A 14,203-nucleotide genomic window follows, 5' to 3' on the forward strand; every position below is an offset into this window, starting at 1 on the left:
CAAACGATGAAGTGTCTGGGGCCTCCGGGGATGGTAAATTCTGAATTAAGATGTAGGTCTGGGGCCAGGAAACGGTTAACAAAATGACTTTTTGCTTATTTTCACCTGTGATCTCATTGGTGGTAAAAAGAAATACAGAGGCCGCTCGATTTATTGGCTCCAGCCTTCAGCCCCCTGGTCGAATGGATTGAGTTTCCCTCTCATAGGCATTGTTTTTCACTCACTGTATTTCTGCTGACTTCATCTTTTCCATTTCTTAGAGATTTTCAATGCAATCCCTTCCCCCACAAATTTCAAATCTTGCAATCACTATCCAATTTACTCTTGTTGCCACTGTAATAGCGCGAGGTATCACTGAGGAGACTTTGTGTATAACACAGAGGTTTATTGGAAACAACAATTTGCTCTAACTATATACAGGCACAGAGGTATCTCATACAGGTCTTTACTCCCTGACCCCTGGGTCCACACTGCCCGAACCTGTTATGTTCCCGGACCAGACCCTAAAATTGTTAGGATACCAGACAAAAGCCCCAAACACTTTTTTTAAATTTTGTAAAACTGTGAGCAAGGATACTTTGCTCCAGGAATGATTCCACTGACAATTTAGGATATGATATATTAAAACAAGCTTTATCATTAAAACAGGATTAAACACATTAACATCACAGAAAATGGCTTACAATTAACAATTAAACAATTCTTAACAATAAAGGAAACACTTTAACTTATCACTGATACATTCTCTATCTTCAATTAAGCAAAGCCTATCACAGGTCAAAAGCCACTTATAACTAAAGTTAGCAAACACAGGGACACTTGCTGTACACATGAATAGAGATTTATTGGAAATACTGTTTGAAGAGAGGGCCTGTCAGAAAGCAGCCTGCAGATTCCTTGCACTGAATTCTCCGGTTTTGAGGCTATGTCCGGAGGAAGTGTCTGGTTTTACGACGAAAATTCAGCGAGGCCCCAGCACCGATGCTCTGATCAGTAAACTGCACGGCCTTCCCGATATAAGCGCCTGGAGAATTTCCAGATCCGTGGCCACGTATGTGCATGGCGACAACCTGCCAGATAGTGTCCCCATGGACACCCCCTCGCCGACCCCAGGCCACTCCCCACCAGTCCCCCAGCCCTCGCTGAAGCCCCCCCAGCCAGTAGCACGGCTCCCCCCCCCCCCCCCCCGACTGTGGCACCACTGGACACAGTCCTCAGCCGCCACGCTGGGTTCCCAAAAACTGAGAGCACATGTGTCCCGCTCCATCGTGAACTTGGCCCATCGAGAGAGGAGCTTTGGGGAAGGGCCTTCAGGTAACATCCTGAGGCGTGCAACCAACTCCTCGATGACGCCAGTCTGGAGGGGGCGGAACATCCGAAAACAGGCGCCGCCCCCGGTCGGTCGTAAACAGGGATTCTCCACCCAATTCTCTGGAAACCTTAACCTAGATTTTTAAATAATATTACTGCAAGAGGTATATATATATACCTGAATTCAAGTTTTTAAAAACATTCCTGCAACAGCGATAAAATACAATTTATATACTAATTTCTTACATACGTCACAGGCCCCTGCTCCCAGGGTTAAATGGTTTTTCATCATTGATCAGGGTTCACAGCCTCCAAAGCGATAGGCCCTAAGTGGGGTCACATAGCCTGTCAAAGATCGCCCTTTAAAGGGGATTACCACAACACCAGAATCATCAGCCTGCAGTCATCAAAGGATAGCCCTGGTCACTCAATTGCCACCCACCAGTTTCTCCTGGTGGCTCAAATCAGGATAGCACTTGGTTGACTATAAATCCTGATGATAGGTCGTAAGTGTGAGAGCGTTTCATACAAACATATACATTAAGAGCAGGAATAGGCCACTCGGCCCTTTGGGACTGCTCCACCATTCAATAAGATCATGGGCTGATCTGACTGTAACCTCAACCCCACATTTTTGTCTACCCCTGATAATATTCTCCACCAAGACATTCCAAGTAGACTCTGAGAACCTTGGAACCCACTCTCTGTCCTGTTGCCCATAGTTTAATGTTCTTCGTGCTAACTCCCTCTTCTACAATCATCTCCAGCAACCATTCCAACCTGCACCTCCCCTTTAAGAGGTGCAGGTTGGCGTTAAGTGCTGCTCATGTTGCAAAAACATGGATCCCCCCCATCCACTGAGGCAAGCAAGCACTCAACAGCATGTTTAGTGCAGTCTGCAGGCAGCTATCAGGCAAATTAACAGATAGCCACATACTTTCTGCATTGCAAGCAATGGTGTGGATCATGCATTGTGATATCCACGCCCATTTTCAAGCCCTACCAATGTGACAAAACTTCTTCAAACTAGCCTATTATTCGGGTGATCATCTTGAGAGGATCGTCACTGTACTTAATTATTATATTTTTTTAAATCTGTGACAATAACTGCTCTCTATCTTGCGAATTGTCCATAATTATATCGAACAATCTACCAAAAATGGAAAAGCTTCTACCTGTACCAATGATATTCCTCTTCTACCTTCCCTCGCTAATAGGGGCAAAATAAAGTTTAACCTGGAGAATGACAAAATATAGGTAATTATATTTCAGGGTTAAATTATTTCTGAAACTAGAGAACAACCTTGAATTTCAGCTTAACAATCATAATTCTGTTAGCTTATTGAAATGTTTTATGTTTCAGAATTTACTACAAGTCTGACGATTTTTAAATGCTGAATGTGAACATTATAATACATGCAAAAGATAATAACAAAGAGAATTGAATTTTTGCAGAGTTCAGAAAGCAGACTGTGCAAAACAGGCTAAGTATACTTCAATAGAAGACTTCAATTTGCTAACAAGCAGGGCGATCTCTGCCAAATTCAGCCACCCCAAAGCTCTGTTCAGATCCTTCAGTCATAAAACGTCACTAGTACTCCCAGTGCAAACTCTGACAACAAGACTGCTTCAAATTAAACAGCCTCTGCTAAATAATAAGACATTCCAAAAAAACCCTTAAGAATCACAGTAGAGTCTTTCATAAAATTTCTCTATATGACATCGAGCACAAAAACCTATGCGTGCTGGCTGAAAAAACTGTCAAGTTCTTTAAATATTTATCTCTACATCAATAGCGGCACCTGGAGTTATGATTTTGAAGATTCTTTTCCCTTAAACAAAACCTTCACCTTGATATTTAATTTCATGAAAAACTAGAGTGATGTACAATTTTATAGCATGCATAGACATCATCTTATGAGAATTATTAAACAAAGAATTATAGGTTCATCTGTGGCCTGTTACTCTGATTTTTATATCTCTCCAACTTAGATTTGCATCTGATAGGAATATATAGCTGTTTGTACTGTCCCACATTTAATTGTGTGAATTCTTGTGGGACATCCATTGGTAATCCCACAATGGTCTCACCACTCACTGTCCCTGTAAACATTTTCAGCTGTTGATTTCACTCAATTCTTCCAATTCTGGATTCCTGTGTATCCACGATTTTCTTTGCTCCACCATCAACAATAATACCTCAAACATCTTGCCCCTAAACTCTGGCATTGTGGATAATTGGCCAGCTATGTCCTCGACACAAAAAGGACAAATCCAAGACAGCCAATTACCGCCCCATCACACTACTCTCAGTCATCAGTAAAACAATGCAAGGAATCATCAACAGTGTTATCAAGCAGCATTTGTTTAACAATAATCTGCTCACTGACACTCAGTTTGGGTTCCGCCAGGGTGTCTCAGCTCCTGACCTCATTACAGCCTTGGATCAAACATGGACAAAAGAGCTGAATGCCAGAGGTGAGGTGAAAGTGATTATCTTGTCAGGAGTGTGATGGCAAACTCCCCATTTGCCTTGATGAGTGCAGCTCCAACAACACTCAAGAAGCTTGGCATCTTCCAATACAAAACAGTCTGCTTGATTGGCACCCTTTCCACAAACATTCACTCCCTTCATTACTTCACTGTCGCTGGGTCAAAATCCTGGAACTCGCTCCCTAACAGCATTGTGGCTGTTTCTACACCATATGGACTGAAGGTCTTCAAGAAGGCAGCTTGCCGCCATCTTCTCAAGAGTAATTAGGGATGAGCAATAAATGCTGGCCCAGCCAGCAATGCCCAAGTCCTGTAAATTAATTTTGAAAAATCCCTCTCCAAGCTTACCCATCTCCCTGTCTCTTTCCCACTTCTTCTTTAATATGCTTCTTAATGCCAATCCCTTTCACCGAGTTTTGTAAAGCTCTGGTTAGGCCACAAATGGTGTAATGCATCCAGTTCTGGTCACCACAATTTAGAAAGCATGTGAGGGCACTTCAGAGGGTATAGTCATTCCCCTGGAAAGGATCCAGTGATGAGGGATTTTAGCTACAGAATTAGTTTGGCTGTTCTCCTTGGATCAAAGGAGATTGAGGGAAGATTTGGCACAATTGTGACAATTTAAATAAGGTAGCTGATGATTCAAGAACCCAGAGAAACCTTAACACGGGCAAGAGATGCAGGGAGTATGTGAGGAAGAGCTTTCTCATGGAGCAAGTAGTAATGACCAGAAATTCAGTGCCTACGAGATTGCAGGAAGGAGTGACCGATGACCCAAAAGGTACTTCGGACGGGGATTTGGGGGAAAAAGACTTGCAGAGTGTGTGTGTGTGTGGGGTGGGGGGGGGGGGGGGGTGGTGGAATAGGACTGACTGAATTGCTCTACAAAGAGTCAGTATTGCCTTGATGGGCTGACTGGCCTCCTTCTGTGCGTAATGGCTTTGAGGGTGAGCCTTTGCTAACTGTTCCACTGTCTGTTTATGTGACATGATAGGCAATATTGTCCCTGAATTGTACTAAGTGCAGTACCAGGCGTGGATATCGGCATTTTTCCCGCAGGCCACAATGGCGGCCTTCCACGCCATATCGTCCCATAATTACTTCAGTAATTATGCATTGATGTGAAATCACCGGATCACAAGCAGGCGGCCCCAGTTCGTGAGCCCTGATGTGATCTCACTGTTTCCTCACTCCAGACACTGACCACAGCGCAAACAGTTTTTAATGTTTGCAGCACAAGACAGCTCCATTGAAGTGATGACCCCAAACCGAAGATGGGTGCTGCCTCAGTTAAGTGCTTGCTGGATACCGTGGAGGCCTGTCGTAATGTCCATTGTTCCATCTGTGGCTACAGGAGGGCAGCACCATCACAAATCTGTCTTGGGAGCTGTGGCAGCGGTGGTCAGGGCAAACGATGCCCAGAGGTCGGCCAGCCAGTGCAGAAAAAGACTGAATGATCACATCCAGGATACTCCAAGCTTTACATTTTCTCTAAACATCTGGCACTTTTTATTCCCTCTGCTAGTTGGAGCATGTGTTGTGCACAGGCTCTCAAGTAAACACCAGATGGCACTCACCTTCACTGGAAGCCAAGCATTTGCAGCACAGTGCAGTTGGAAATGGTGCTGCTAATTTTAGTAAGAAGTCTTACAACACCAGGTTTGAGTCCAATAGGACTTCCTCAGGTGAAGGAGCAGTGCTCCGAAAGCTAGTGTTTTCAAACCTGTTGGACTTTAACCTGGTGTTGTAAGACTTCTTACTGTGCTCACCCCAGTCATATGCCGGCATCTCCACATCATGGCTAATTTTAGAGGGAGCCTAGGTGCCAAGGAGGTGTGGACAATACAGCTCATTGTACCAGTAAAGATATATTATTGATCCACGGGGCTAGCTTCCACAGGGCAGAATAACGAGGAAGGCAGAAATCCATCCATTCCTGGGATTCCTCCCCAATGCTTTGGGTATCATTGAACATCAATGTTGCAATTCTGGCAGGTTTCTTGCCATTGCGCGAGAGGTTGCCACTGCCAATCATAAGGGCCTCAAAGATCGAGGGGTCGGCACCTGACGGCACCATGGTGAAATGAAAAATGAAATGAAAATCGCTTATTGTCACGAGTAGGCTTCAAATCAAGTTACTGTGAAAAGCCCCTAGTCGCCACATTCCGCCACCTGTTCGGGGAGGCTGGTACGGGAATTGAACCGTGCTGCTGGCCTGCCTTGGTCTGCTTTAAAAGCCAGCTCTTTAGCCCTGTGCTAAACCAGCCCCTGGTTAAGTAAATGGGGTCTATATGGAAAGAGAGAACACCTGTGCAAGTTGTTTCCTTTCAGTTCCTGAGTTAAAGGGCATTGAAGGTACTAACTGGGCCTACCGTCATCACATAGCAGACCTGGAAAACACCCCCAACTAAAGTGTATGGGAGAAAAATGCATAAACTCCACCACTCATCCCCTCCATCCCTCCTCCACTCACCACGTTGGTATATCCATGAAACAGGCGTCAGCTGCAGCCCCAATGGAGCCATTGAATCTGGGATCATGAAGCAGCAATAAACCTGAACTGACTGCATTCTCCAATGCTCCATATTTTGGGCTAGATTATGGAAAATAATCCAGCCCAAGGAGCCTGAAACACAGTTTGTTTATCATAACTATTAAAGACGATTTGTTGCAGCCTTGTTGAGTTTTCAAACAGATTCAATCCTTGAAATAATCAGGAACAGCTTGTTCTAAAGCTATAAATGTGATGCACTACAGCAGCTTTCCTGTACCTTCCAAACCTGTGACCTCGACCACCTGGATCCGAGGTTGAGAAGGACAAGATCAGCACCTATTGCAAGTTTCTCTGAAAGGCACACATCAACCTGACTTGCTATTCCTTCGTTGGATCAAAAACCTGGAACTCCCTTCTTAACAGCACTGTGGGTGCACTTACGCCCATCAGAGTTCAAGTTCACCATCACCTTCACAAAGGGCAATTAGAATGGGCAATAAATGCTGGCCTTGCCAGCAATGCCCAGGAGAAAAATAAACAAGAAACATATACCAAACACTGAATAGGCAAAGTGAATGCAGCTGATTGTAGAAAAGATATGTCAATATATTTTTACCATTTTTCTTGATTTTAAAATAGATATTTACCATTATTGCCAGTGTGAATGGCAACACAATGATATGAAGAAATAGACAGAAAAGGTGAAAAATATTCAGCAGGCCAGGCATCATCTGTGAAGAGCAAAACAGAGAGAACATTTCAGCTTGAAACATAAACATAGAAACATAGAAAATAGAAGCAGGAGGAGGTCATCCGGCCCTTCGATCATCAAGTTCAATACCCTGATCCTGCCTTCCCCCATATCCCTTGATCCCTTTAGCCCCAAGAGTTATATCTAATTCCTTCTTGAAATTACACAACGTTTTCACCTCAACTACTTTCTGCGGTAGTGAATTCCACAGATTCACCACTCTCTGGGTCAAGAAATTTCTCCTCACCTCAGTCCCAAATGGTTTACCCCTTATCCTCAAACTATGACCTCTAGTTCTGGATTCCCCCACCATTGGGAATATTCTTTCTGTTACTCTGTCTAATCCTGTTAGAATTTAGTAAGTTTATATGAGATCCCCCCTCACGCTTCTAAACTCCCATGAATATAACCCTAACCAATTTGTCTCTCTTCATATGACAGTCCCGCTATCCCAGGAATCAGCCTGGTAAACCTTTGCTGCACTCCCTCTGTAGCAAGAACATCCTTCCTCAGATAAGGAGACCAAAACTACACACAATACTCCAGGTGTGGCCTCACCAATGCCCTATACAATTGCAGGAAAAAAAGATCTGAATAAATAAATACTTTGCTGTTCAAACCACAGAAGCTTATTTGGATGGAGATATGCAGCGGGATTCTCCCTTCTGGGGGACTAAGTCCCCACGCCGGCGGGAGAACCGGCGCCAACAGCTCGGGCGTCAACAGCCAGCGAAAGTGCGAATTCCCCGCACTTACGGGGGCGAGCTCGACGCCGGATGGGTTGGCGCCGCTCCAACCGGCGCCAAAGGGACTGCATGGGTTTGTGCATCTGTCAAAGGGCCAGCATGATCTCACGCATGTGCGGAACCGCCGGCGTGGTTCCGCGCATGCGCAGACCGGCCAGCATATTTTGGTGCATGCCTGAGGGGTGTTCTCTTATCCGCGCCGGCCATGGCGGAGTCCAACAGGGGCCGACGTGGAAGGAAGAAGTGCCCGCATGGAACAGGCCCGCCCACAGATTGGTGGGCCCCGATCGTGGGTCAGGCCACTGTGGGGGCCCCCCACTGGGGTCGGATCCACCCGGGCCCCCACGAGGACCGCCTCCGCCGGCTTACCTGCCAGGTCCCGCCATGTGGGACCATGCGTAACCCCCCCCGGGCATGCGCAACCCCCCTCGTGCATGCGCTAAAATACGCCGGCCGGTCTGCGCTTGCGCGGAACCACGCCGGCGGTTCCGCACATGTGTGAGATCATGCTGGCCCTTTGGCACATGCGCAAACCTACGCAGTCCCTTCATCGCCAGCTGGAGCGGCGCCAACCCATCCGGCGTCCAGCTAGCCCCCGAAAGTGCGGGGAATTCCGCACTTTCGCTGGCTGTTGACGCCGGAGTGGTTGGCACCGGTTCTCCCGCCGGCGTGGGGACTTAGTCCCCCAGAAGGGAGAAACCCGCTGCATATCTCCATCCAAATAAGCTTCTGTGGTTTGATCAGCAAAGTATTTATTTATTCAGATCTTTTTTTCCTGCAATTGTATAGGGCATTGGTGAGGCCACACCTGGAGTATTGTGTGTAGTTTGGTGTCCTTATCTGAGGAAGGATGTTCTTGCTATGGAGAGAGTGCAGCAAAGGTTTACCAAACTGATTCCCAGGATGGCGGGACTGTCATATGAAGAGAGACTAAATTGGTTAGGCTTATATTCATGGGAGTTTAGAAGCGTGAGAGGGGATCTCATATAAATTTATAAAATTCTAACAGGATTAGACAGGGTAACAGGAAGAATATTCCCAATGGTGGGGGACTGGCCACAAACGGATGGCTGCTCAGCCCATCGGGGCCCGGATAATTGCCAGGGGGGGGGGCGCTGCCAACGGCCCCCAACCGGCATGGCGTGAATCCCACCTCCGCCCAAAAAACGGCGGCAGAGAATACGGCAGCGGGGTGGCGGGACGGAATTCGCACTGCCCACCCCCCCCGGGGATTCTCCGACCCGGCGGGGGTCATAGATTATCATAGAATTTACAGTGCAGAAGGAGGCCACCCGGCCCATGGAGTCTGCACCGGCTCTTGGAAAGAGCATCCTACCCAAGGTCAACACTTCCACCCTATCCGTTCGTGGCACACCCTATCCCCATAACCCAGTCCCCCACCCTATCCCCATAACCCAGTCCCCCACCCTATCCCCATAACCCAGTCCCCCTCGCAACACTAGGTGCAATTTTGGAAACTAAGGGCAATTTATCATGGCCAATCCACCTAACCTGCACATCTTTGGACTGAGGGAGGACCCGGAGGAAACCCACGCACACATGGGGAGGATGTGCAGATTCCGCACAGTGACCCAAGCCGGAATCGAACCTGGGACCCTGGAGCTGTGACGCAATTGTGCTATCCACAATGCTACCATGCTACCCCAGCCCATGATTACCATCTTCCAGAGTGTTTTACCATAATGTGCCATTAAGATAAATACCTATATAAAATACCTTCTGTCTGGAATTGTGTTTTGAGAGCAGTTGGGCAACAGCTGCATTCGAGGTATGACGTGAAAAAATGCATGCTGTGAAAATTACTGGGATTTACAATTGCTTTCAAACTCCAGCCGTTGGAGTTTCAGCACTTCAAGTAAATTTTTTTCCCTTTGATAACTATTCTAGTTTAATTGCATTCTGTCATAAAATATAAAATGCTCAGTCTCTAGTGTCATTAATTGAACCTCTCAATTCCTGCACAATTTTAATGAGTAATTAAGTGCAAAGTGCCTGTCAGTGAAAATAACAAGACAAGCAGAACCATTAGTCTACAACAGTGTTTCTCAGTGACAATGTACCCCTCTCTGACTTGTTAAAGGAACTGCATCTCCAGAATTCAAAACACCAAGTGCTGAAGACAATCTGACCAAAAGAAAATGCTGCGAGCTTCTTAAGGCCTGTTCGAACATGCTGGATAAATGTCACTCATCTCCCCATCACCTCCTCCCAGCCGACACTCCCTTGAACTGTTGCCCCAGGACAGAATTTTAATAAAAATCAGACACTTGCTATTTATTTTAATCACTAGCCTCACACTTTGAACAGAGGGTATGTGAAAGTAATGGTATACTTAGGCACTTTGTATTATCATGCAAAACAGTCTGCTTTATGAGTTCATTTGATTTTTGCTGATACTCTGTGGCATAACAACTTGGTGTACTTGAGAAAGATACCACACAAAGTAGACCCAAGCTGTTATTCAGAGCGCAAGAATTGGAGAAATTATATTGCGATACAAATAAGCAAATAGCATAGCTTAATGCTCCAGTGATCCTAATTCATGTGATGGTTCACCACATTTGGCCTAATGCACATTAAGGGAATGGAGGTCTTGTGGCGCAGTGGGTAGCGTCCCTGCCTCTGAGGCAGAAGCTCCAGATTCAAGAACTACCCCAGAATCTGATGGCCAAGGAAGGTATGTTCATAACGCTGTCAAACAGGTTGAGTGTGTCAACCTGAAAAATCCTTCCAACATGCCAATGGCTGATGGTAAGAGCGGGGGAGACTCCTGGTCAGCCACACTTTTTTTTCTCTTTTTTTTATAAATTTAGAGTACCCAATTAATTTTTTCCAACTAAGGGGCAATTTAGTGTGGCCAATCCACCTACCCTGTACATCTTTGGGTTGTGGGAGCAAAGCCCACGCAAACACGGGGAGAATGTGCAAACACCACACAAACAGTGACCCAGAATCGAACCTGGGACCTCGGCGCTGTGAGATAGCAGGGCTAACCCACTGCACCCCCGTGCTGCCCCTGGTCAGCCACACTTGATGTGGAGTGGCACCCCTCAAGCTATAAGCCCCTCGCGACTGGCTATCAACCTGTTCCGGGAATTACTAGCAATGGAAACAGAGGAAAGTCTGCCTTAGCCAGCACTAGTTACAGGAAGAGAATTGGAATTGGAATATTATGGGAATTCTGTGAGAATTTTCACAATCAAGGGAAGCAGTGTGTGAGGTTTTGCAGCTGACACTCTGCATAATCTAATCTATAAATAGTCTATTTATAAGTAGTGTATCAGTGCAGGTGCTTCCCACTCAGCCTCGATAATTTCAGATACCCACCATGTTTAGAGATTCAACTTCACAAGTTTTCTGATCTTATCCACCTCAAAACTTTAATTTTGGAAGAGGCTCTATCAAACCTAATATAAATAAAGTGGATCAGATATATGACTCGAAAGCAATTTATGTTGGAAGGAGTCAGCCAGCACACAAAGAGGTTTCACCAAACTCCCCCCCAGTGGTGGTCGCTGCCATTGATACACTGTGAAGATGCGGAGCAGTCCGATCGGAGATTAGACTGTAGGCTTGTCATCATAGAGTTTATTGGCAGTTTCCCTAACTTTTCTCTTTTTTTTCCACTTCTTTGATTAAAGACTCTCTCAACAGTTCCCTGTTAATCGTTCTCAACCTGGCAAGCAGCATAGACGTTGGCATACTCCACAGAGTAGATGACTTTGATGGGGCTTCACCGGGAAACACATCTATCATAGGTAAGCAGGAATAGGTGGAGTGCAAGGAAAGTTAAGTATAGGGCTAAGTGCAGGACAGGCTGACACCCTCGTTCAGCTAAAGAAGGCAGATGAGAGACCAGTATTATAAATATTGCAAATATTGTACCAGTAATAGTACCTCCCAGGAACATCCACATAGCAGCCTTGCAGGCTCTGTGCTCAATCAACTCTTCCACTTGGCCAGGCTGGGACAACAAATGAATAAGGACTTCACTCAAATTGAAGTCCAAGTGTTTGCTCTTCTACAGACCTGACCTTGACCAATCAAAATTGGTTTGCTAACTTTTTCTCCTGAAGTATAAATTGGTGTGATTGTTTGAAATATGGCATTTGTGCGTTTGTCCTGATGGGTGTACGATGAAAAGCTTTGACAACATGTTCTTCGACTTGGATTTGGGATACCGGACATTGAGGAAGATAGAAATAGACGTTAAGTGTAACTAGGCCAGCTGATGGGAGGGGTGGACACTTGGCAGATAAAATTCAATGCAGAAAAGTGTAAGTGATACATTTTGGTAGAAAAACATAAAGGGGGACAAGCTAAATGGTACAATTTTAAAGGGGTACAAGAATAGAGAAATAAGAGGTGTTTATGTACAAATATTTTAATAGAGTGCAAAAGCTCGAAAGTTATGCTAAACCTATGCAAAATATTGGTTTGGTAGGGATATTGTATCCAATTCTGCAGGCCATTATTTTATTTGACTTTTTTTTCCTGTAGCTAATCACTAGCTATCAATTTCATTGATGTGTATCTTAATCCCAAAACTTAATTTTTGATCAACATGCTGTACCACTAATCACTAAACATCGGGAAGTATATCTTTCCGTCTTTGTGCCTCAGAACATTGGATCGCTCGGGCACAGGAATTGAAAGGAACTGGTTGGGGTGAAGTACATGCTTGTAAGTTAGTCTGCCTGATTTTCTGTCCATCAATTTAATTGGAAGAAAATTAGGCAAACCCCTTTAAGGGCGTACCTGATAATCGCTCTTCTAATTGCTTGTTAGAATCATCGAATCCCTACAGTGCAGAAGGAGGTCATTCAGTCCATCGAGTGCACCGGCACTTAGAAAGACCATCCTACTTAAGCCCACGCCTTCACCCTATCCCCGTAACCCAGTAACTCCACCTAGCCTCTTGGACACTAAGGGGCAATTTATCATGGCTAATCCACCTAATGTGCACATCTTTGGACTGTGGAGGAAACCGGAGCACCCGGAGGAAACCCACGCAGACATGGGGAGAAAGTGCAAACTCCACACAGACAGACACCCGAGGCCAGAATTGAACCCGAGTCCCTGGAGCTGTGAGGCAGCAGTGCTAACCACTGTGCCACTTATTGCCATAGAAGTTATTTTATATTTAGTTTCATCTGCCAACCATTGTTACAAATCAGTTAAAGATCTAACTACACAGAAAGGGGTTGATTTGGTCTTCATTATGATCTTCACTTCTGATTATGATAACACTAACAGGCTATAATAAAGAAGAAAAAGAAACAGGAGCGTCAAAATAATTAAAACATTTGAAGCTGACATACATGTAGTGTTGAAGGAAATATAATGAAATAACAAATCACCTCATCAGAACTGAAATCTTACAAAGCTTAGGGGATTTTGGCAAGGATTTGCCAATGTCACATCCATGGTATTGAAGGTACGGGTGGTTCCGAGTCCAGAGGTAGCGATTTTTGGTGCGCCGGAAGACCCGGGAGTCCAGAGGACGAGAGAGGCTGATGTTTTGGCCTTTACCTCCCTGGTAGCCCGGAGACGGATCCTATTGGCATGGAGGATCTCGGAACCCCCGAAAACAGGGGTTTGGGTCAGTGACATGGCCAGGTTTCTCAGTCTTGAGAAGATCAAGTTCGCCCTGAGAGGATCGATGCTAGTGTTCGCCCGGAGGTGCCAGCCGTTTATCAACTTCTTTGGGGAAGATTAAGCTGTCAGCAGATATAAAGTGAGGGGGGGGGGGGCAAAAGGGAAGAAGGGAGGCATGGGGTGATCATTGAGGTGGGAAACATTTAGTGGGGAAGAGGAATTGGGGAACTGTGTATGTGAGCCACGTTGGCTGAGTTTGGTTGTTGGTTGGGCGGCTGTTATTTGTTCTGTTGTTTGTTCCTCTTGAAAACTGTTGTGAAAATTATGTATGCCTTAATAAAATATTTGCAACAAAGAACTGAAATCTTGAAATGCAATTCAGTTTGAAGGTTGAGCTGCATACCCATTGATACATTTATACCATTGAAGCTGGGAATCCTCATTGTTGATTATACTTCCGAGCAATCTCCTTAAATGACCAATTATTAGTGAAGTTGGGGCATTTTGATATCAAACTGAAATATATTTTCTCATTTTTGATCTTTGCTGCCTTGACGCATGTCCAAGGTGCACATGACAAGGCTCAATGTAAACCTAAGCCATCACTTTTTCTTTGAACATTGTTATTGCTAAAGACATTTAATCACCAGAGTAATTATTTTCAGCAGAATCCTTCAACATTGTGCCCAAGAAAAGCGATTTCTCATTCTGTCATAAAAGTATCTATCTGTTGATTCAAAGTTTGACAGACATATCCTGTTGGGTATGACTTACAATTTTGATAACTAT

Source organism: Scyliorhinus torazame, chromosome 10, assembly GCF_047496885.1.
Source record: "Scyliorhinus torazame isolate Kashiwa2021f chromosome 10, sScyTor2.1, whole genome shotgun sequence".
NCBI classification, from domain to species: domain Eukaryota; kingdom Metazoa; phylum Chordata; class Chondrichthyes; order Carcharhiniformes; family Scyliorhinidae; genus Scyliorhinus; species Scyliorhinus torazame.